The sequence below is a fragment of the Phyllobates terribilis genome, unplaced genomic scaffold (genome assembly GCF_046119375.1).
Source record: "Phyllobates terribilis strain yellow unplaced genomic scaffold, ASM4611937v1 Scaffold_386__1_contigs__length_1829782, whole genome shotgun sequence".
Taxonomy (NCBI): domain Eukaryota; kingdom Metazoa; phylum Chordata; class Amphibia; order Anura; family Dendrobatidae; genus Phyllobates; species Phyllobates terribilis.
In genome coordinates, this window is record NW_027363146.1 from 25,464 (window position 1) to 47,655 (window position 22,192).

Below are 22,192 nucleotides of genomic sequence, written 5' to 3' on the forward strand. Positions count from 1 at the left end.
TTTTATCTAGTAAGTAGCTCTAATATTATATTTCTTTCAGTAATATTAGTCTTTTCTCTCCTCTTCTGAGACTGTTATTTCTGTAGTGACTCGCGTCACAGTTGGACCATCATTTATTTTTCAACAACACAATGACCCCAAACACACCTCCAGGCTTTGTAAGGGCTATTTGACCAAGAAGGAGAGTGATGGGGTGCTACGCCAGATGACCTGGCCTCCACAGTCACCAGAACTGAACCCAATCGAGATGGTTTGGGGTGAGCTGGACCACAGAGTGAAGGCAAAAGGGCCAACAAGTGCTAAGCATCTCTGGGAACTCCTTCAAGATTGTTGGAAGACTATTTCCAGTGACTACCTCTTGAAGCTTATCAAGAGAATGCCAAGAGTGTGCAAAGCAGTCATTAAAGCAAAAGGTGGCTACTTTGAAGAACCTAGAATATAAGACGTATTTTCAGTTGTTTCACACTTTTTTGTTAAGTATATAATTCCACATGTGTTAATTCATAGTTTTGATGCCTTCAGTGTGAATGTACAATTTTCATAGTCATGAAAATACAGAAAAATCTTTAAATGAGAAGGTGTGTCCAAACTTTTGGTCTGTACTGTATATGTATACTGTATGTGTGTGTGTGTGTATATATATATATATATATATAATATATGCTCTGTCCTCAGTGGCTAGCGGTACACTGCAGGGCGCGGACCTGCGCCCCGCAGTGTGCTGCCAGGACCTGCGGTGAAGTCAGCGTTCACCTGATGGTCACGTGACCATCAGGTGATCAGTGCCGTCAGCGATCACCTGATGGTTACGCGACCATCAGGTGATCAGTGAAGTCAGCGGTCAGCTGATGGTCGCGTGATCATCAGCTGATCAGTGCTGGCAACAATCAGCTGATGACCACGTGACCATTAGCTGATTGCTGACGCCGGTAATCAGCTGATCAGTCTCATGTCCGATCAGCTGATGTTCAACCTGAGAACATTTGCAAGAATGTTCCCATGGTGGTAAACTCACAGGGGCTCATCAGCTGATCTTCAGCTGATGAACCACAGTGACCCCCTGAAGCACTGTATTCTGACTAGGGGTGATTTTACACCCCTGTCAGTATACATTAAAATACTTTATTCTGGCCGTGTTTTTATTGAAAAAGCGCCGTTCACTTTACTACACGGTTAGTATTGGGGATCTTATGCGCCATTTCTGGGACTGCTGAGGGGTGATATTAATAGCCGCGAAGGGGGCTAGTATTCATGACCCCTTCCCTGGCTATTAATATCAGCCCACAGCTGTCTAGTTTAGCCTTTGCTGGTTAGGTTTTATAGGGGGACCCCATGTCAATTTTTTTCTGGGCTGCTCCTGTAATCTAGTCAGTTAAGGCTAAACAAACAGCTGTGGTTTGATATTAATAGCCAGGGAACATTGTTGGCTAATGGAGCCTTCTGCGGCTACTAATATCAGCCCCCACAGGTGGAGGTCCTGGGGAGAGGTCTTACATTTTCTCCAACTAATGCTTTCAACTTCTTCACAGGGATAAAAGATCTACACCTATTTTCTCGCAAATTGGTATTGAAGAAGTTGCATCACAAGAGCCCGGAGGTTATGGATGCAGCAGTGACTGAGAGAGAAGCATTGAGATGTTTGGAAGAACTGGCAGAGGAACACTGCAATCCTTCACGAGGTGGGTTCCCTCAATCTATTATGCCGAAATCTACAAGGTTCCCCCCTTATCTCTATGCCCTGCAGTAGAGATTTTCACCAAACTTGTCACTGAAGATTTCCTTAGATTACCAACAAAACGGAAATTTGATAATCTCACATATAACCATCGCCGAGCTTTACAACAGCTTCAGGAACTCAGTGACGTGGTTATCAAGGGTGTAGATAAGGGGGGCAACATTGTTATTTGGCCTATCAACAAGTATGAGCGGGAGGCTTTCCGCCAATTGAGAGACCCCAATACCTATGTTAGATTGCCCTCTTGTCTTTTGACCCACTTCACTGCTAGGCTGCAGGACATCCTAACCCAGGCTCTGGAGTGCTCAATAATCTCCAAAAAGGTTTATGAGGGCTTGACAGTGGCCTTCCCCAGGATCCCCACCTTTTACCTTCTACCCAAAATCCACAAAGATCCCGTCGACCCTCCAGGGTGTCCGATTGTGTCTGGTATTGGGGGACTATGTGAACCCATATGTAGATTTATTGATCACTATTTAAAACCCTTAGTGACCAATTTACCATCATACATCAAAGACACAACGGACGCCCTTACTAGGGTCGACGGTATCACGGTGGATGAGGGGACTCTCTTGGTCACTGCCGACGTTGAAAGCCTGTATACCAGCATTAACCACACTGATGGTTTGAACGTGGTGCGTCTCTTTCTCGGAGCCTCCGACCTGGATAGTCCCTTGTGTGAACTCATCCTTGAGCTGATGGAATTTGCCCTGACTCATAACTTTTTTGTTTTCAAAGATCAATTTTATCTCCAGAAGCGTGGCACAGCCATGGGGGCGGCCTGTGCCCCCTCATATGCCAACCTCTTCCTAGGGCTGTGGTAAAGGGAAATCTTTGATGGGGATACCATCCCTGCTGCCCACCATGTGCTGTGCTGGCTGAGATATATTGATGACATTTTATTTTTGTGGCGGGGCTCTATACAGCAGCTCGGAGAGTTCATGGACTGTCTTAACATGAATCAATATAACATCAAGCTGACCTATATACATGACACTAAGAGGGTGGACTTTCTGGACATATCCCTGTGTGTCGACATCCATGGGGGCCTGCAGACGGACGTGTTCAGAAAGCCCACCTCGGTCAATGCTTTGATTCATGCGGGATCTGCCCACAGTCCAGCCACAATTGGAGCTGTCCCGGTCGGACAGTTCCTGAGGATGAGGCGCATCTGCTCTACTGAACACAGCTTTCAGCGTCAGGCACAGGACCTTAAACAGCGCTTCCTGCAACGTGGTTATAGTCGGAGATGTATTAGGAGGGGGTATGATAGAGCATGTAAGACTCCTCGTACTGTCCTCCTGCATCCGAAAATACGATCTTCGGATAGGGAAGAAACCATACGTTTCATCTCCACCTATAACCACGAATGGGATAGCATGAGAGCCATCCTTCAAAAACATTGGAGTATCTTGATGGTGGAGCCCTCCCTGAGGGGACACCCGGGGTCTCTTCCATCAATGACACCAATGAGATGTCGGAATCTTGGCGACATATTGACCAAGAGTCACTACGTTGCACCGGTAACGCGACCCTTTGGCTCTGGGGGCCCTATTAAAGGCAATTATAAATGTGGACACTGTGTGGCCTGTCCAAATGTTTTGCGGTACACCAGCTTTTGTTCAGCTGATGGCCACAGAACATTCGATATCAGACACCATATTTCCTGCGGTACATCCAACATCATTACTATGCCACGTGTAGCTGCCCCATGATCTATGTTGGTTTAACTGTTATGTTCTGCTACCAAAGCTAAGGAAAGAGAGGAGATCTGTCCCTACTATGAGACTCAGCTGAATCCCTACGATGTAACAGGGAACCTGATCCTGCGATCAGACCTGCTAAAGTCCTAATCTAGTCTGTACGAAGACCTATAGATGTGGGGAGGGAATCCCTACAAGTACTAAGGACTGGGAGGAATATGGGACACCTCCTAACAGAAATAGTAGCAGACAGACGAACAAACAAAATAGATAGAACATAGAGGTCCGTAGACCAAGCAAACTAACAGAGTTAGATACAGAGCACAGGCTAGCTAGAAAGTAGATATACAATGAAGTCCAGCAAAGCCAGAAGGGCGGAGCAGGACTAAATAGGCCAACAAGGTCATGTGACCAGCAAAGGAAAAAAAACCTAACAGCAAGGTTCTAACAGTACCCCCCCTTCTAAGAGGATCCTCCGGATCCCCTAGGACCAGGCTTATCAGGAAATCTCCTGTGAAACGCTCTGATAAGTCTGGACGCGGAAACATCATCTGACCTCACCCAAGAGTTATCCTCGGGTCCGAAACCTTTCCAGGCCACAAGATACTGCAAACTACCTCTATACCGTCTAGAGTCAAGGATGCGAGAAATTTCATATTCCCCGTCCTCCACCACCGGAGGAACAGAGGCAGAGGCGTCACCATCCGACACAACAACTTTTTTTAACAGAGAGACATGAAAGACCGGATTAATTCTCCAGGAGGTAGGAACCTCCAACCTAACAGCAGATTGGTTGACAACCTGAAGCACCTTAAAGGGCCCTACAAACTTGGGACCCAATTTCTTAGAAGGAATCCTCAACCGCAGATTCCTAGAGGACAACCAAACCATGTCACCAACAGCGAACAAAACCTCCTGTCGTTTCCTATCAAAGTAGTCTTTAGATTTTCTGTTGGCCTCCTGAAGATTACCACGCACATCCGTCCAAACTCTTTCCAAATCACCGGAAAAATTCTCCTCCTCAGGCACGGCAGATCCCAACTTGGAGAACGACCCAAACGACGGATGTCTCCCAGAACAACAAAAAAAAGGCGAACAACCAGCAGAAGAAGATGTATGATTGTTCAGAGCAAATTCGGCAAGTGGCAGAAACTCAGACCACCCCTCTTGATTGTCTGCCACAAAACAACGCAAGAACTGCTCAACATCCTGGTTTTTCCTTTCTGTCTGGCCATTAGATTCAGGATGATATCCGGACGAAAACGACAAATGAATTCCCAACCTGTCACAAAAGGCACGCCAAAAACGAGCCACGAACTGAGGACCCCTATCAGAAACAATGTCAGTAGGAACGCCATGAAGTCTGACAATTTCCTTGACAAAGGCCTTAGCGAGAGTTTTAGCGCAGGGCAGTTTGACGAAGGGAACCAAGTGACACATCTTGCTAAAACGGTCCACGACCACCCAGATGACAGTAAAACCCTCAGAGGGGGGAAGGTCAGTTATAAAGTCCATAGCCAAATGTGTCCAAGGAGCACTGGGGACCTCCAAAGGACAAAGCAACCCCGCAGCAGGAGTATGTGAGGACTTAGATCTAGCACATATAGTACATTGGCGCACCCACTTAATGACTTCCTTCTGCCATCCAGGCCACCAAAAACTGCGACCCACCAGTCTCTTGGTCTCAGAGATTCCGGGATGACCTGCCAACCGAGATTCGTGACACTCAACAAACAAATCTCTCCTAAAGGTCTCAGGCACAAACAACCTCCCATGAGGAGTGTTAGATGGGGCATTCTCCTGAGCTTTAAGAATCTCATCTTCCAAAACGGAGTCTAAAGCAGCTATCACAACACCTTCTTGTAAAATGTTTTCCTCTTTCTCAGCACCGACTATGGGAGAAAAACTGCGAGACAAGGCATCCGCCTTAACATTCTTAGTACCAGGGATGTAAGTAACGGAGAAATTAAACCGTGAGAAAAACAGTGCCCACCTAGCCTGACGGGCATTCAGGCGCTTGGCAGCATCAAGATATATCAGATTTTTATGATCCGTAAGAACCTGAACGGGAAATTCCGCACCTTCCAAGAAGTGGCGCCAGTGTTCAAATGCGAGTTTAATAGCCAATAATTCCCGATTACCAATATCGTAATTCAATTCAGTCTCCGAAAATTTTTTTGAAAAAAAGGCACAGGGATGTAATCCATCCCCGTTATCCTGAGACAATACTGCGCCAACCCCCACAGAGGAAGCATCAACCTCAACCAAAAACGGCCTAGTAACATCAGGCTGCATAAGGATGGGAGCAGAGGTGAACCTCTCCTTGAGATACACAAAAGCTTCAATGGCCTCAGAAGACCACTGAACCGCATCAGCACCTTTCCTGGTGAGATCAGTCAGAGGTTTGACAATACTAGAAAAAATTTTTATGAACTTTCTATAGTAATTGGCGAAACCCAAAAACCTCTGTATCGATTTCAAACCAATAGGCCTAGGCCATTCCTGCACAGCCTGAACCTTAACCGGATCCATCTCAAAACCTTTGCTGGAGATAATGTAGCCCAAAAAACTAATTCTCTGTACAGCGAACTCACATTTCTCCAGCTTAGCAAAAAGCGAATTGTCCATTAATAACTGTAATACCTCACGCACGCTCCGCCAATGAGACTCCAGATCTGGCGAATAAATCAAAATGTCATCCAAATACACAACCACATTTTTACCGATCAAAGGTCTAAGGATGTCATTAATCAGATTCTGAAAAAATGCAGGAGCATTAGTAAGACCAAAAGGCATAACCAGATTCTCAAAATGACCCACAGGAGTGTTAAAAGCAGTCTTCCATTCATCACCCTCCTTCATGCGCAACAGATTGTATGCCCCCTTAAGGTCAATTTTAGAGAACCACTTGGCCCCCAATAACTGGTTAAACAGATCAGGAATCAATGGCAGTGGGTAAGGATTGCGTACCGTAATTTTGTTAATCTCACGAAAATCCAGACAAGGACGTAAACCGCCGTCCTTTTTTTTTACAAAAAAAAATCCAACCGCCACAGGAGACTTAGAGGGCCTAATGTGACCGGCGGCCAAGCTTGTCTGTATGTATTCCTCCAAAGCCTTCCTCTCAGGAATAGTAAGGTTAAATAAACGACTCTTAGGAAGAGTCGCTCCAGGGACAAATTCAATAGAACAATCATAGTCTCTATGGGGAGGCAAAACCTGCGATTCCTTCTCAGAAAAAACTCTCCAAAAATCCTGAATAGGAACAGGCAATTCTCCCCTATCCAAAGCTGCAATACGCCCGTTACAACACTTGTCATAACATTTATGGCTCCAGGATTTAATTTCACTGGTAGACCAATCCAGTACAGGATTGTGAAATTTTAACCAGGGCAAACCCAATATTACTGGAGAAGGCAAGTTATTCAACACTACCAAATCCAATTTCTCATGGTGAACACCATTAATAGTGAGAGGAAATTCACTGACCTTGAGAGTAATATTCTTCAAAGGGGAGCCATCCACAGAAACCACAGCAATGGGGGATGACAAAGGTTCAGGTTTTAAATTGAGTTTTTCCACGAATCCCCCATCAATTACATTCAGTGTAGACCCGCAATCAACAAACACCCGAAATTCCATTAATTTTTCCTGAGCAATCGTGGAAGCAGCTAAAAATATACCCTTGGAATTTAAACAGGCAATACGGGCGTGACTGACCATTTTTTTTTCTTTCTTCATACGAAGCTCACAGCCTTTAATCAAATGACCAGATTTTCCGCAATAGAAACACAAGCCTTCAGAAAATCGACGGTCTTTTTCTTGAGAGCGAGGTGCCACCGATCCAATCTCCATCGGTTCACCACTGTTAGTACACACATTCTCATAACCAGAAACTGACATAGCAGAGGATTTGCTCTCATTAACCCTTGCACGCAGTCTTCTATCCACCCGTATAGCTAATTGCATAGCCTGTTGCAAATCTTCAGGTGTAGGATAAGCAATTAGCAGGTCTTTAACCCTTTCACTGAGCCCAGCAAGAAATAGACTTTTCAGAGCAGAATCGTTCCACCCTGTTTGAGTGGACCAACGACGAAAATGTGTACAATATTTTTCCACATTACCCGATCCTTGTTTTAGACGTCTCAACTCAGTCTCAGCTGATGCGACACGGTCAGGATCATCATATAATAGTCCCAAAGCAGAAAAAAAACTATCCACTGATCTGAAGCATGAATCACTAGGTTGCAAAGAAAAGGCCCACTCCTGAGGCTCTTTACGCAAAAGTGACATTATGAACCCTACGCGCTGGGATTCATCCCCAGAGGACTTAGGTCTCAAACGAAAATACAATAAGCAAGCATTTTTAAATGAAAAAAATTCTCGGTGTTCACCAAAAAATAAATCCGGCAAACATACCTTAGGCTCCAAGAAATGTGCTCCAGGACAGTTACTCACGTGCTGAAGGAGCTCGGCCACCTCCAGAGAGAGTCCCTTCAGGCGATGAGCCAAATCCTGAACCGACACCATGATGGAACAGAAAAATCTTTCCTTAGAGAATTTGCTGGCTGGACTTACTGTTATGTTCTGCTACCAAAGCTAAGGAAAGAGAGGAGATCTGTCCCTACTATGAGACTCAGCTGAATCCCTACGATGTAACAGGGAACCTGATCCTGCGATCAGACCTGCTAAAGTCCTAATCTAGTCTGTACGAAGACCTATAGATGTGGGGAGGGAATCCCTACAAGTACTAAGGACTGGGAGGAATATGGGACACCTCCTAACAGAAATAGTAGCAGACAGACGAACAAACAAAATAGATAGAACATAGAGGTCCGTAGACCAAGCAAACTAACAGAGTTAGATACAGAGCACAGGCTAGCTAGAAAGTAGATATACAATGAAGTCCAGCAAAGCCAGAAGGGCGGAGCAGGACTAAATAGGCCAACAAGGTCATGTGACCAGCAAAGGACAAAAAACCTAACAGCAAGGTTCTAACATTAACCACAAGGGAACTACGGGTTCGCACACGTGAGCATATTTGTGACATTGCAGCAGCTACCTCGGCGAGCGATCTAGCTCAGCTAAAAACAATACCACGGCACTTTAAATTGAAACATAACTGTAATCCCCGCTCTTTCATGGTGCGTGGTATTGATGCAATACACATGGGGATACGGGGTGGTAATGCCAAAAAGCTATAGGCTCAGAAAGAGTCACAATGGATTGTACGATTAAACACTGTGACACCTTATGGCTTGAACGAATCTCTGAGCTTCTCTCCATTCTTATAGCCACAATCTATGCATTTCTTATTTGGAGCTATATAATCTCCTTACACATGCATATATTGGGTGGTTGTTCATTATTTATATTTTATTTTTTCATTTTATTTTTCATTCTGGTTTTTATCTGTGGCCTTTCTATTTGTGTTTTCTTTTTGGTTTCAGGAGTGTATAGATTTGGCTGCTTCCCTAACCCAATTTGATTTGGCGAATTCTGTGATCACATCCATTATGGGATATATGTCCTGATGAGAGCATTACAAATTAGAATACACACCTATGCCGGGATGATGCTGCTGAATATGGCTAATCTCTATTACTCTGTAGTGGCATTTGTATTATTACTGTTTCATCCCTGTATTGTTATACTGTTATACTCTCTCGTGGCTGCTCCTAGTCGTTGTCCCCGTTCTTCTCCTTTCTTATATCTACAATTGGCAGTGCCATTCACTGACGTGATGTGCGCGTGTGTGTATGATGGGGGAGATTGCGTCGCGCGCTTGCCTGGCTGTCTCCATGCCCCTCTGCGCCTGCGCGAACCTTTTTGGTTCGCGCTTGCGCAGTAGCGGCTTGACGGCCGGGTCGTGCGCGGTGCGCCCCTCTCGCCCGCGCGCATGCGCCGTTACAGCTTTACTTCATGTCATGTGATTTGCGGGACACGCCCCCGGTTTAGCTGGCTACTTCCGGGTGCGCGCCCCGCATCACAGCTGCATGTATTTTTCGCTAGTATCAAAGGGATATGGACATATATATATATGCCTTGGGGGCGCCATACATCTATCACCCGCCCTTGAGAAAGCGGTTTTACCGCGAAACGCGCGTCAGGCTCCATGCTACCACCACACTCTCTTCTCTCCCCCTCCTCCCCTCTCTGACTGTGAGAGCTTTCTACAAGTAACATACTTCTCATTATATATTTTGCCCTGGTATTAGGTAGATGTTGGTGCGCCCCCTTGACATATGGCAATGCTTTTCTCTGTTACATTAAGAATACTCCTTTACCCGACACAAGTGACAAGTGGAATGCTTTTATTATATATAGCACATTCATTGCTTCCACTATTTATGATTCATGTTTTGCCTTGGGCTAGTGTGCAATCCTATCTATATCAAAGGGCTAAAACCATTGTCTTATTAGTGCATATATTTGAGTGTTAGTATGTTCCTACTCAGTCATCTTTTACCTACAATTTGTCTGGTCTAAATACCTATTTTTCTATATATGTTTAAATAAAGATACTTTTTTGCAATGATATGCTGAGCTTTCCTCCTTTTTTTGATATGATGTTTTCAGCGTGCTTTTGGACGGATGCTCGCCATTTGGCTGGCTATCCCCCCACCTTTTTGTAGCTATTGTGTGGCTTTTTTCTGTATTATTAATATCAGCCCCCAGCGGTCGGCTTTCCCTCTGCTGGTTATAAAAATGATGCGGGAGCCCACACCATTTTTTTTTTCTTAGGCTCTGTGCCCATAATTCAGACGTAGCAGCGCTTTGGAAGCAAAGTTTTCCTGCGTCCAAAATGCTGCATTCTATTGAACACAGGTAAATCCACATGTGTTCACTGAACCATGCTGATTTACCGCATTCAATACATTCTGGTGGTCAATTTTCTGTTGCGGAGACTAGCGACTCCGCAAGAGAACTTGACATGCTGCGGTCCTGAAAGACGCACCGCATGTCAGTGTCCACGGGTGATTCGCAGCCTCTGATGCACGCATAGTGGACGTGGGATTTCTAGAGATCCCATCCACTATGCTGTAACATCTGGACGCTGCGGGTTTGACGCTGTATAAACACGCCGCATCAAACCTGCAGCGGCTCCTGATCGTGGCCACGAACCCAAACTCACACGCTAGTCTCTGCTAGCAGATTTTGACCGACCTGAAGTGTCATTATATGTGGTGGATTCACATGTACCGACAACAAAAGTGCGGCGTTAGAACATCACGTTTTGGATGCAACATAAATACGTTGTGTCCAAAGCGCTGCTGAGTGCTGATCGGGGGATGTAGCGGCTAACAAACCAGCTGTGAGATGTTATTTAATGGCCAGGGACCATGTTTGCCTAATGGCACCTTCCCAGGCTAAAATTAGCATCTCACACAAGTCGCATAAATTACATGAATAGAAATGCTAATGAAGATTGATTGAATGGGACTAGCTGACACCCAGCTCTTTTGTTTAGTGATGTCAAGGTGTCAAAAGCATAGACACAGTGTAAACACTTTATCTGAAATACAACAGACCCATTCTTTAATCATTTAAATGAACCAGTATAAACACCCAAGTTCTTATGGTAATCCAAGAGCTTAAGCAATGTCCCACCACCTTTATTTAGCTCCAAAAAGCATTCATTGATGTACAAAAACACTTAAAAAAGCGCATGTAAATCCGCATGCCTTTTACTCTGTCGCCTCTTTGGGGGACACAGGACCTTGGGTGTTATGCTGCTGTCCACTAAGGGAACACTATGCATAATCTGAAAAAGATTAACCGTGGCTCCTCCTCTGCAGTATACACCCCTGGACGGCATCAGCCTTCTCCAGTTTTTGCTTAGTGTCGCATAGGAGGCACACCTAAAACTTTTACTCCGTTTTCTCCGACGGGATTACAGATGAAGAAAAGTGGGTCTACTGCGAGACTCCCGGCATGGCTCCTTCCTCGGCCTCTTATTACGAGGTGCACGGTTGAAGTCGAGATGGCTATTCCCCATGTCGCTCCTTCCCCAGCCCCTCGGGTGCTGGTTCGAAGTCGAGACCCCCCTCCTTCCCCAATTCCTTTTGGTTTCTGGGTTGAGGTCGAGGCGAGGATATAGCCCCCTGACGGTGACAGCAGCACCTCCCTAATCCCCACCCTGGGGGTATTAGGTTGAAACGCCTGAGGTAGGGCCTGTACAGGCAGCAGCTCCCAGCAGCCAGCACACTACGGCTCAATCCAGGGACCCCAGTCCTGCTGCGGGCTCCTGTTGGGGCCAGGGGGTGTGCAGGCAGGCATGACACAACAGAGGCACAGGCCTCCCTGCGCCCTGTTTCTGCGGCAGCACCAGCTCTATGGTGCCTCAGGGGGACTCTTCACAGGGCCCCCCCTTCCGCTCATACCCCACCGCTATCCTGCCTTTAAATCCGGGGGGGTCCGGTTCAGATCCGTCCCCCTCCTGGACTTCCGCGCCAGTCTGGAGTCCCTTTGGGCATCAGGCATCTAATTTAGGCCGCGGCTTCGGCCTAGCCGAAGCCACCACCTCCTCTCCCCGGCCCGCCCCCCCGGATGACAAATTTGACACTCTACAGTGTCATAGAGGGGGCAGATCGAGACTGAAAGGGCGCGATTTCACACAGTTCTGCCGCCCTTTTCAGCTCTCAACCCCACTTCTTTCTTAACTTTACTCCGGCGGCCATTATCTGCTGCAGGATAAGGGAAGACCAGCCAGTCTCCGGGGGGCACAGGACTGTGGATCTTCGGCGCTGGAACTACGGACACACTGGTGGGATAAGATCACAGCTTGAGTTCTTCCTCGGCTGTGAATCCATTATTCCTTATAGGCTCCTCTGCATAGCCAACCCTGTAGGGCCCTCTGCATAGCCACCCCAGTGCACTATGCCTGGCTCAAGGTCCAAGAGAACCAGGCAGGACTGCTATTATGCACTCTGTACAGCCTGCAGCAATACTCTCCCCAGTGGCAGCACGTACCCGTGCTGCCAGGACTGCATCCAGACTACTGTGCCAGAGCCCCAAGAAGCCCCTGTCAATGCTTCGGTGTCTAATTCCATGCCGGAATGGGTCACTCAGATGTCGCAATCTATGACGCAGTCTATAGATAACCTAACCTCCACATTGCTTCAGGCTCTGCAGAGTCATGCCTCGGCTATGAACGCTACCCAGCAAAGGGAAGGCTCGACTCAGGGACATGACGACCCGGGCACATCCACGTCTAGGTCACGACGCAAGCGGACCCACAGGTCACGTTCATCTGCGTCATCCTATAGCACACGGTCATCCCCTTCTAGAGAGAGACACCGTAGTTCCAGGTCATCTAGACCGTCCCCTACCAGGGACAGACAATGCAGTTTTCCACAGCGATCCCCGACCAGACCTCCACCCCGGTTCACCCAGCAGGAGATGCCTTAGCGATACACAGGATTCGGAAGGCATCTGTAATTCCGACTCAGACAAGGAAACTGAAGGGTCCCTGATCCCAATTCCCCCTAGCAATACAGCGCTAGTTGAGGACGTAACCTCGTCCATCCATCGGGTGCTGGACATTTCTGATCCGCCCCCGGAGGCACCACAACACAAGATTTCCTTTTGAAGGAGTTCTGAAGCCGCCTAAGGTCTTCTTTGACCACCCAGAGTTTAAGTCGATCCTTAAAAAGCAGTTCTCACAGCCTGAGTAGAAGTTTACTAATCGCAAATATCTGGAGGCGCGGTACCCCTTCTCACAGGAGGCCACCAAGGAATGGACAGATCCACCCGAAGTGGATCCCCCAGTCTCTAGGCTAGCAGCACAGTCACTCCTTTACAAGCTGGCCTCCAAGTATCTGCTCCTGAGCTGTTGGACCAAGCGGTTCAAATAGCAGTTGTAGCAGATTGCACGCTTCATGCAGCTCTGGATTCTGCAAGGGGTGCAGCGGGGATAGCATCAAACGCCATTAATATTCGGTGTATCCTCTGGCTGCGGGAATGGAAAGCAGATGCAGCCTCTAAGAGGTCCCTCACGTACCTCCCGTACCTCAGTGGTCGACTTTTTGGTGAATAGTTGGACACGATGATATCCAACGCCACCGGGGGTAAGAGTACCTCTCTCCCCCAACTGCAACCCAAACGCACTTACAAGAAGAGTAACCAAACTCGATTCCGATCCTTTCGGAACTCTTCGTGCTGGTCCGTCTCGAGGCCAGCACAAAATAGCAACCACTCCCCACACAGGGACAACTCACGGTCGACTCAAAAGTCGGACAAGACCTGGCAGTCAAAAGCAGGCTAGTCAAAGTCCAAAGGAGGAAAATCTCAGACTTCCTCCTCATCATGACTCATGGACTCCGGAAGACACCCCACCTATAGGTGACCGACTTTTGCTTTTTCATCAAGTCTGGCTGCCTATTACAGAAGACAGGTGGGTCAGGGAACTAGTGTCTTCGGGATGCAAAATAGAGTTCACTTCCAACCCACCAAACAGACTCTTTCTTTCTGTTCCCCCAAAACCGCCAGCCAAGGCTCGTGCCTTCCGCCAAGCGGTCTTCTCGCTTCTTCAAGCATGAGTCATATTACCGGTCCCCGCGGCCGAGGGTTCTACTCCAATTTATTCGTAGTCCCCAAGAAAGGAGGAGGCATACGGCCCATACTGGACCTAAAACAGCTCAACAAATATGTACGGGTACGTCACTAACGCATGGAGTCCCTTCGGTCAATCATTGCGTCCATGGAAAAGGGAGAATTTCTCGCCTCCATAGACATACAAGACGCATACCTGCATATACCAATTGCACCTCCCCATCAGAGATTTCTCAGGTTCGCAATCGACCAGGACCACTACCAGTTCGTGGCTCTCCCGTTCGGACTTGCCACGGCTCCCAGAGTGTTTACCAAAGTCATGGCAGCCACCATGGACGTCCTGCACTCCAGAGGCATAGTAGTCGTTCCATACCTGGACGATCTCCTTATCAAGGCTCCCACCTTCAAGGACTGCGAGCTCAGCGTCTCAATCACAATCGACACTCTGAGTCGCCTGGGCTGGTTAGTCAACCTACAAAAGTCATCACCAACCCCGAGTCAGTCTCTGACCTTCCTGGGAATGCTACTCAACACCTTCAGGGGTCTAGTGCTCCTTCCCAAGGACAAGGCACTGCCTCTCCGTCTAGAAGTTCGCACTCTCCTCAGCAAACCCCCTCGATCTCTCCGGTTTGCCATGAGAGTCCTTGGCAGGATGGTGGCGGCAATAGAAGCGGTCCCATTTCCCCAGCCTCTCCAACTAGCCATCCTCAAGTCATGGGACAGGAACCCTTTTTCTCTCGACAGGGAGTTCCAGCTGACGTCGTCAACCAGGAGGTCCCTGCACTGGTGGCTCAAGCCAACCTCACTAACAAAGGGGAAATCCTTTCTCACGGGTCAATGGAAGGTTCTGACCACCGACGCGAGCCTGACGGGTTGGGGTGCGGTGCACCTACACCACAGAGCACAGGGCAAGTGGTCCCCAGCGGAAGCGACCATGCCCATCAACATCTTGGAAATTCGTGCCATCCTTCTGGCGTTGAGAGCCTTCCATTTCTTACTGGCAGCCTCTCACATTAGAGTACAGTCGGACAATGCCACGGCTGTGGCATATGTGAATCACCAAAGGGGGACCCGCAGTGCCCAGTCGATGCGAGAAGTGACACACATTCTCCACTGGGCGGAAGACACAGGTTCGATTCTCTCTGCGGTCAACATTCCGGGGGTGAACAACTGGGAAGCAGACTTCCTCAGCCGGCAAGGAATGGACTCGGGAGAGTGGTCTCTCCATCCCGAAGTTTTTCGACAGATCTGCCATCGCTGGGGGACTCCGGACGTGGACCTAATGGCATCCCACTTCAATGCCAAGGTCTCCAACTTCATGGCCAGAACACACGACCCGTGGGCGCTAGGAGCGGATGCCCTGGTTCAGGACTGGACCCAGTTCCAGCTCCTGTACATTTTTCCACCTCTCCCCCTGATATCCAGAGTCGTGAGGAAGATCAAGCAAGAGGGAGTTCCAACCATCCTAATCGCACCGGACTGGCCCAGACGTACATGGTATGCCGACATCGTACAGCTCACAGCAGACGTCCCCTGGCATCTCCCCGACCGCCCGGATCTTCTGTCATAAGGCCCGTTCTACCACCAGAACTTAGGGGCCCTCAAATTGACGGCGTGGCCATTGAGACCTGGGTTCTAACCCAGTCAGGGTTCTCGCCGGACGTCATTGGAACCATGATCAGGGCACGGAAGCCAACCTCTGCTAAGATTTATTACCGTACCTGGAAAGCCTTCTTTACCTGGTGTGAATCTCGTGGCCAGACCCCATTCCCTTATTCCCTCCCCAGGGTACTGGGGTTTCTACAATCGGGTCTGGAGGCCAGACTGTCCCTGGCCTCCCTTAAGAGCCAGGTATCAGCTCTCTCAGTGCTTTTTCAAAGGTGCATTGCTAACAAGCCACAAGTAAGGACATTTCTTCAGGGGGTTTCACGATTGGTTCCCCCCTACAGACGACCACTAGAAGCGTGGGACCTCAACCTGGTGCTGACAGCATTGCATGAAAAACCCTTTGAACCCCTTAGGGAAGTCCCACTCTGCTTCTATCCCAGAAAGTGGTTTTCCCGGTGGCAATCACCTCGCTACGCAGGGTGTCTGAACTAACAGCACTCACCTGCAGATGGCCCTTCCTGGCTTTTTACCAGGACAAGGTAGTTCTCCATACGGTCCCATCCTTCCTTCCGAAGGTTGTGTCCAACCTCCACCTCAATGAGGAAATTTCACTGCCATCCCACTGTCCGGTCCCGGTTGATAGAGTGGAGAATGCTCTGCATACGCTTGACCTTGTCAGGGCATTGCGTATCTATGTGTTTAGGACTGCGCCCTTACTGAAATCTTATTCTTTTTTCCTTCTTCTGGAAGACGGTCGCAAGGGTCTGCCAGCTTCCAACGCTACCCTTGCCAGGTGGATCAAATCCACCATACAAGAGGCCTTCCGCCTCAAATTCTCCTCTTCCAGCAGGTATTACGGCACACTCTACACGTGCGGTTGGACCTCCTGGGCCATTCGGCACCAGGCTTCGGCACAACAATTGTGTAAGGCAGCCACCTGGACTAGCCTACACACGTTTACCAAACACTACAAGGTTCATACCCAATCCTCGGCAGATGCGAGCCTGGGTAGGTGTATCCTGCAGGCGGCGGTGCCCCAATTATAGGGGCCTGTCTACACAATATTTGTCCATTGCTTTCCACCCAGGGAATGCTTTGGGACGTCCCATGGTCCTGTGTCCCCCAATGAGGCGACAGAGTAAAGGAGATTTTTGTGTGCTCACCCTAAAATCTCTTTCTCTTAGCCTCTAATTGGGGGACACAGCTCCCACCCTGTTGCCCGTTTCGGGCCGTTGTTATGTTGAGTTCTCATATTGTTTTTTTTTTTTGAGCTCGTACATAGTTATATGAAAAAGTTTGGGCACCCCTATTAATCTTAAGCTTAATGTTTTCGAAAAATTGGTGTTTTTGCAACAGCTATTTCAGTTTGATATATGTTATAACTGTTGGACACAGTAATGTTTCTGCCTTGAAATGAGGTTTATTGTACTAACAGAAAATGTGCAATCTGCATTCAAACAAAATTTGACAGGTGCATAAGCATGGGCACCTCACCAGAAAAGTGATATTAATATTTAGTAGATCCTCCTTTTGCAAAAATAACAGCCTCTAGTCGCTTCCTGTAGCTTTTAATGAGTTCCTGGATCCTGGATGAAGGTATTTTTGACCATTCCTCTTTACAAAACAATTCCAGTTCAGTTAAGTTTGATGGTCGCCGAGCATGGACAGCCCTCTTCAAATGATCCCACAGATGTTCAATGATATTCAGGTCTGGGGACTGGGATGGCCATTCCCGAACATTGTAATTGTTCCTCTGCATGAATGCCTGAGTAGATTTGAAGCGGTGTTTTGGATCATTGTCTTGCTGAAAGATCCATCCCCTGCGTAACTTCAACTTTATCACTGATTCTTGAACATTATTGTCAAGAATCTGCTGATACTGAGTGGAATCCATGCGTCCCTCAACTTTAACAAGATTCCCGGTGCCGGCATTGGCCACTCAGCTCCAAAGCATGATGGAGCCTCCACCAAACTTTAATGTGGGTAGCAAGTGTTTTTCTTGGAATGCTGTGTTTTTTGCCGCCATGCATAACGCCTTTTTGTATGACCAAACAACTCAATCTTGGGTTCATCAGTCCACAGGACCTTCTTCCAAAAAGAAATTGGCTTCTCCAAATGTGCTTTTGCATACCTCAGCCGACTCTGTTTGTGGCGTGCTTGCAGAAACGGCTTCTTTCGCATCACTCTCCCATACAGCTTCTCCTTGTGCAAAGTGTGTTGTATAGTTGACCGATGCACAGTGACACCCTCTCCAGCAAGTTGATGCTGCAGCTCTCTGGAGGTGGTCTGAGGATTGTCCTTGACTGATCTCACCATTCTTCTTCTCTGCCTTTCTGATGTTTTTCTTGGCCTGCCACTTCTGGCCTTAACAAGAACTGTCCCTGTGTTCTTCCATTTCCTTCCTATGTTCCTCACAGTGGAAACTGACAGGTTAAATCTCTGAGACAGCTTTTTGTATCCTTACCCTGAACAACTATGTTGAATAATCTTTGTTTTCAGATCATTTGACAGTTGTTTTGAGGAGCCCATTATGCCACTCTTCAGAGGAGATTCAGACAGGAGAACAACTTGCAAGTGGCCACTTTAACCCCTTAATAACATCTGACGTACTAATACGCGTCTGTGCCCTGGGACTTAAGAGCCAGACCCGTATTAGTACGTCATATCTTTAATGCGGCACCGCGACTTAAGTCGCGGTGACAGCATTAAAGTTACGGTGCCATCTTACCTCCTGGTAGATGGCGTCATCATCCCGGGGGCTGTCGCCGCCCCCCCGCACCAGCGATCGCTGTGATTGGCTGTTCAATTCTGAACAGCCAATCACAGCATTTCTCACTGTTTCCGGCAATGTGATTGCCGGAAACAGTGATCTGCAGCCTAGGATCGGTGCTCCTATGAGCACCGATCCTAGACTGTTGCTAGGACACCCCAGCCCTGGCCCCGGACTGCTATGATCGGTGCGATCGCCGATCACATCGATCGCACCTATCGTAGCGCGACCGCGCGGTGACAGGGCGGTCATGGGGCGGTGACCGGCTTGTGACCTGCCTGTCACCGCCCCATGACCCCCTGTAATGTGATTCAATCCCCCAGACTGCTGTGATTGGAGCGATCGATGATGACATCGATCGCTCCAATCAGGGTACCTGAATACAGGTGACCAGGCGGTCACAGGGAGGTGTCACCCCTCTGTGACCCCCTGTGGTGCGTGCTCTGCTCCAGCCATGTCTGATTGGTGCAATCAGTGTCACCAATCAAATGGCTGGGGCACAACATGCACCACAGGGGGTCACAGAGGGGTGACACCTCCCTGTGACCGCCTGGTCACCTGTATTCAGGTACTCTGATTGGAGCGATCAATGTCATCAATGATTGCTCCAATCAGATTACCTCCACCTGTCACCACCCCATCATCACCCTGTGACCGCCCTGCAGACCCTCACATTTGGTGAGGATTTCTACAGCGCGATCACATCTGATGTGTCTGTGCTGGGCCTTGTAGTGCCACAGAATATTCTGTGACACCACAAGACCATCTTCTCACTGTTCCAGTCGCTGCTGCTGCCGCTGCTCCTGGATCTTCTGTTCCAGCGTCCTGGATCTTCTGCTCCAGCTCCTGGATCTTCTGCTCCTGACCTGCTGTGGTTCCTGCTCCAGAGCCTGCTGCTGATCCTGCAGAGAAGACTTTGGTAAGTCTGTTCTCCCCTCATCCACCCCAATCCCCCCTCCCCCCTCTTTTTACCCCCCCTTACCTTTTTTTTCTGCGTCCTGCAGCGGTCTCCAGCTCTGGTCCGAGTCTCCAGCTCCACTCCCGGTCACCAGCGCCGGGCTCCTGGTCACCAGCGCCGGGCTCCTGGTCACCAGCGCCGGGCTCCCGGTCTCCTGCTCTGGGTCTTCTGTTCCAGTCCTGCTGACCCTTTGGTAAGTCCATCTCTGATCTCCCCTCATCCACCCCAATCCCCCTCTTCCCCCTCTTCCCACTCCCCTGTCTTTTTACCCCTCTTCCCACTCCCCTGTCTTTTAACCCCCCTTCCCACCCCAGTGTCCCTGTTAATTCTTTTGCTTCTGATCTCCAGCTCCAGTACCGGTCTCCTGCACCGGGCTCCTGGTCTCCTGCACCGGGCTCCTGGTCTCCTGCACCGGGCTCCTGGTCTCCTGCTCTGGGTCTTCTGTTCCAGTCCTGCTGACCCTTTGGTAAGTCCATCTCTGATCTCCCCTCATCCACCCCAATCCCCCTCTTCCCACTCTCCTGTCTTTTTACCCCTCTTCCCACTCCCCTGTCTTTTTACCCCCCTTCCCATCCCAATCCGCCTCACCCCAGTGTCCCTGTTAATTCTTTTGCTTCTGATCTCCAGCTCCAGTACCGGTCTCCTGCACCGGGCTCCTGGTCTCCTGCACCGGGCTCCTGGTCTCCTGCACCGGGCTCCTGGTCTCCTGCTCTGGGTCTTCTGTTCCAGTCCTGCTGACCCTTTGGTAAGTCCATCTCTGATCTCCCCTCATCCACCCCAATCCCCCTCTTCCCACTCTCCTGTCTTTTTACCCCTCTTCCCACTCCCCTGTCTTTTTACCCCCCTTCCCATCCCAATCCGCCTCACCCCAGTGTCCCTGTTAATTCTTTTGCTTCTGATCTCCAGCTCCAGTACCGGTCTCCTGCACCGGGCTCCTGGTCTCCTGCACCGGGCTCCTGGTCTCCTGCACCGGGCTCCTGGTCTCCTGCTCTGGGTCTTCTGTTCCAGTCCTGCTGACCCTTTGGTAAGTCCATCTCTGATCTCCCCTCATCCACCCCAATCCCCCTCTTCCCACTCCCCTGTTTTCTTACCCCTCTTCCCACTCCCCTGTCTTTTTACCCCCCTTCCCACCCCAATCCGCCTCACCCCAGTGTCCCTGTTAATTCTTTTGCTTCTGATCTCCAGCTCCAGTACTGGTCTCCTGCTCCAGGCTCCTGGTCTCCTGCTCCGGGCTCCTGGTCTACTGCTCCCGGGCTCCTGCGCCGGGCTCCCGGTCACCAGCTTCGGGCTCCCGGTCAACAGCGCCGGGCTCCTGGTCTCCTGCACCGGGCTCCTGGTCTCCTGCACCGGGCTCCTGGTCTCCTGCTCCGGGTTCCTGGTCTCCTGCTCCGGGCTCCCGGGCTCCTGCTCTGGGTCTTCTGTTCCAGTCCTGCTGACCCTTTGGTAAGTCCATCTCTGATCTCCCCTCATCCACCCCAATCCCCCTCTTCCCACTCTCCTGTCTTTTTACCCCTCTTCCCACTCCCCTGTCTTTTTACCCCCTTCCCATCCCAATCCGCCTCACCCCAGTGTCCCTGTTAATTCTTTAATTCTTTTGCTTCTGATCTCCAGCTCCAGTACCAGTCTCCTGCTCTGTGCTCCTGGTCTCCTGCTCCGGGCTCCCGTCTTCCTGCTCCGGGCTCCCGGTCTCCTGCTCCGGGCTCCCGTCTTCCTGCTCCGGGCTCCCGGTCTCCTGCTCCGGGCTCCCGTCTTCCTGCTCCGGGCTCCCGGTCTCCTGCTCCGGGCCCCCGGTCTCCTGCTCCGGGCCCCCGGTCTCCTGCTCCCGGTCTCCTGCTCCGGGCTCCCGTCTTCCTGCTCCGGGCTCCCGTCTTCCTGCTCCGGGCTCCCGGTCTCCTGCTCCGGGCCCCCGGTCTCCTGCTCCGGGCCCCCGGTCTCCTGCTCCGGGCTCCCGGTCTCCTGCTCCGGGCCCCCGGTCTCCTGCTCCGGGCTCCCGGTCTCCTGCTCCAGGCTCCCGGTCACCAGCGCCGGGCTCCCGGTCACCAGCGCCGGGCTCCTGCTACGGGCTCCCGGTCCTGAAAGAACAGAGAGGACTTTGGTAAGTAATCTGATCTCCCCTCATCCAACCCAATTCCCCTCTTCCCACTCCCCACACATTTGTGCGCACATCCAGCAGCCGCCGAGTATTGATCGGTGGCATAGTTCACCAATCCACACTCGTGCTCGCTGTTTGCACCACATACAGTATTTCCTTTTTCCACACACTCTAAATAAAGTACTGACACACACACACTCTCAAAGAATTGACACACACGCACCACATACATAACAAACAATGTCCTGCTCATCCCAAACTCATTATTCAGCGGAGGAGGCTTACGCTATTCTTGCCTCCGACACTGACAGTGAGGGTGAGGATCCCACATTTCTTTCCGACTCCTCGTCATCTTCCTCCTTCTCTTCTTCCTCCTCTTCCTCAGGTTCTGCTGGCCCGCCCCGCCGTCGTCGCAGGAGAGATGTTCCAGCGCCCCCCACTACTGAGCCTATATGGACTTCGCCCCCCGAAAATTATGAGCCGCTGATTCCTGATTTCGTAGCGGAATCAGGAATCAAGTTTGACACCACCGGCCTCACAGAAATAGACTTTTTCAAAGTCTTTTTCTCTGAGGATTTTATAAACCTCATGGTGGGCCAAACTAATTTATACGCTCATCAATTTTTAGAACAAAACCCCTCTTCATCATTTTCTAACTGGTCTCCTGTAGACGCAGTAGAAATGATGAAGTTTTGGGGCCTGGTCCTTCTTATGGGGAACTTGAAGAAGCCCGAGCTTCGGCAATACTGGAGTGTTGACGTTTTGTATAACA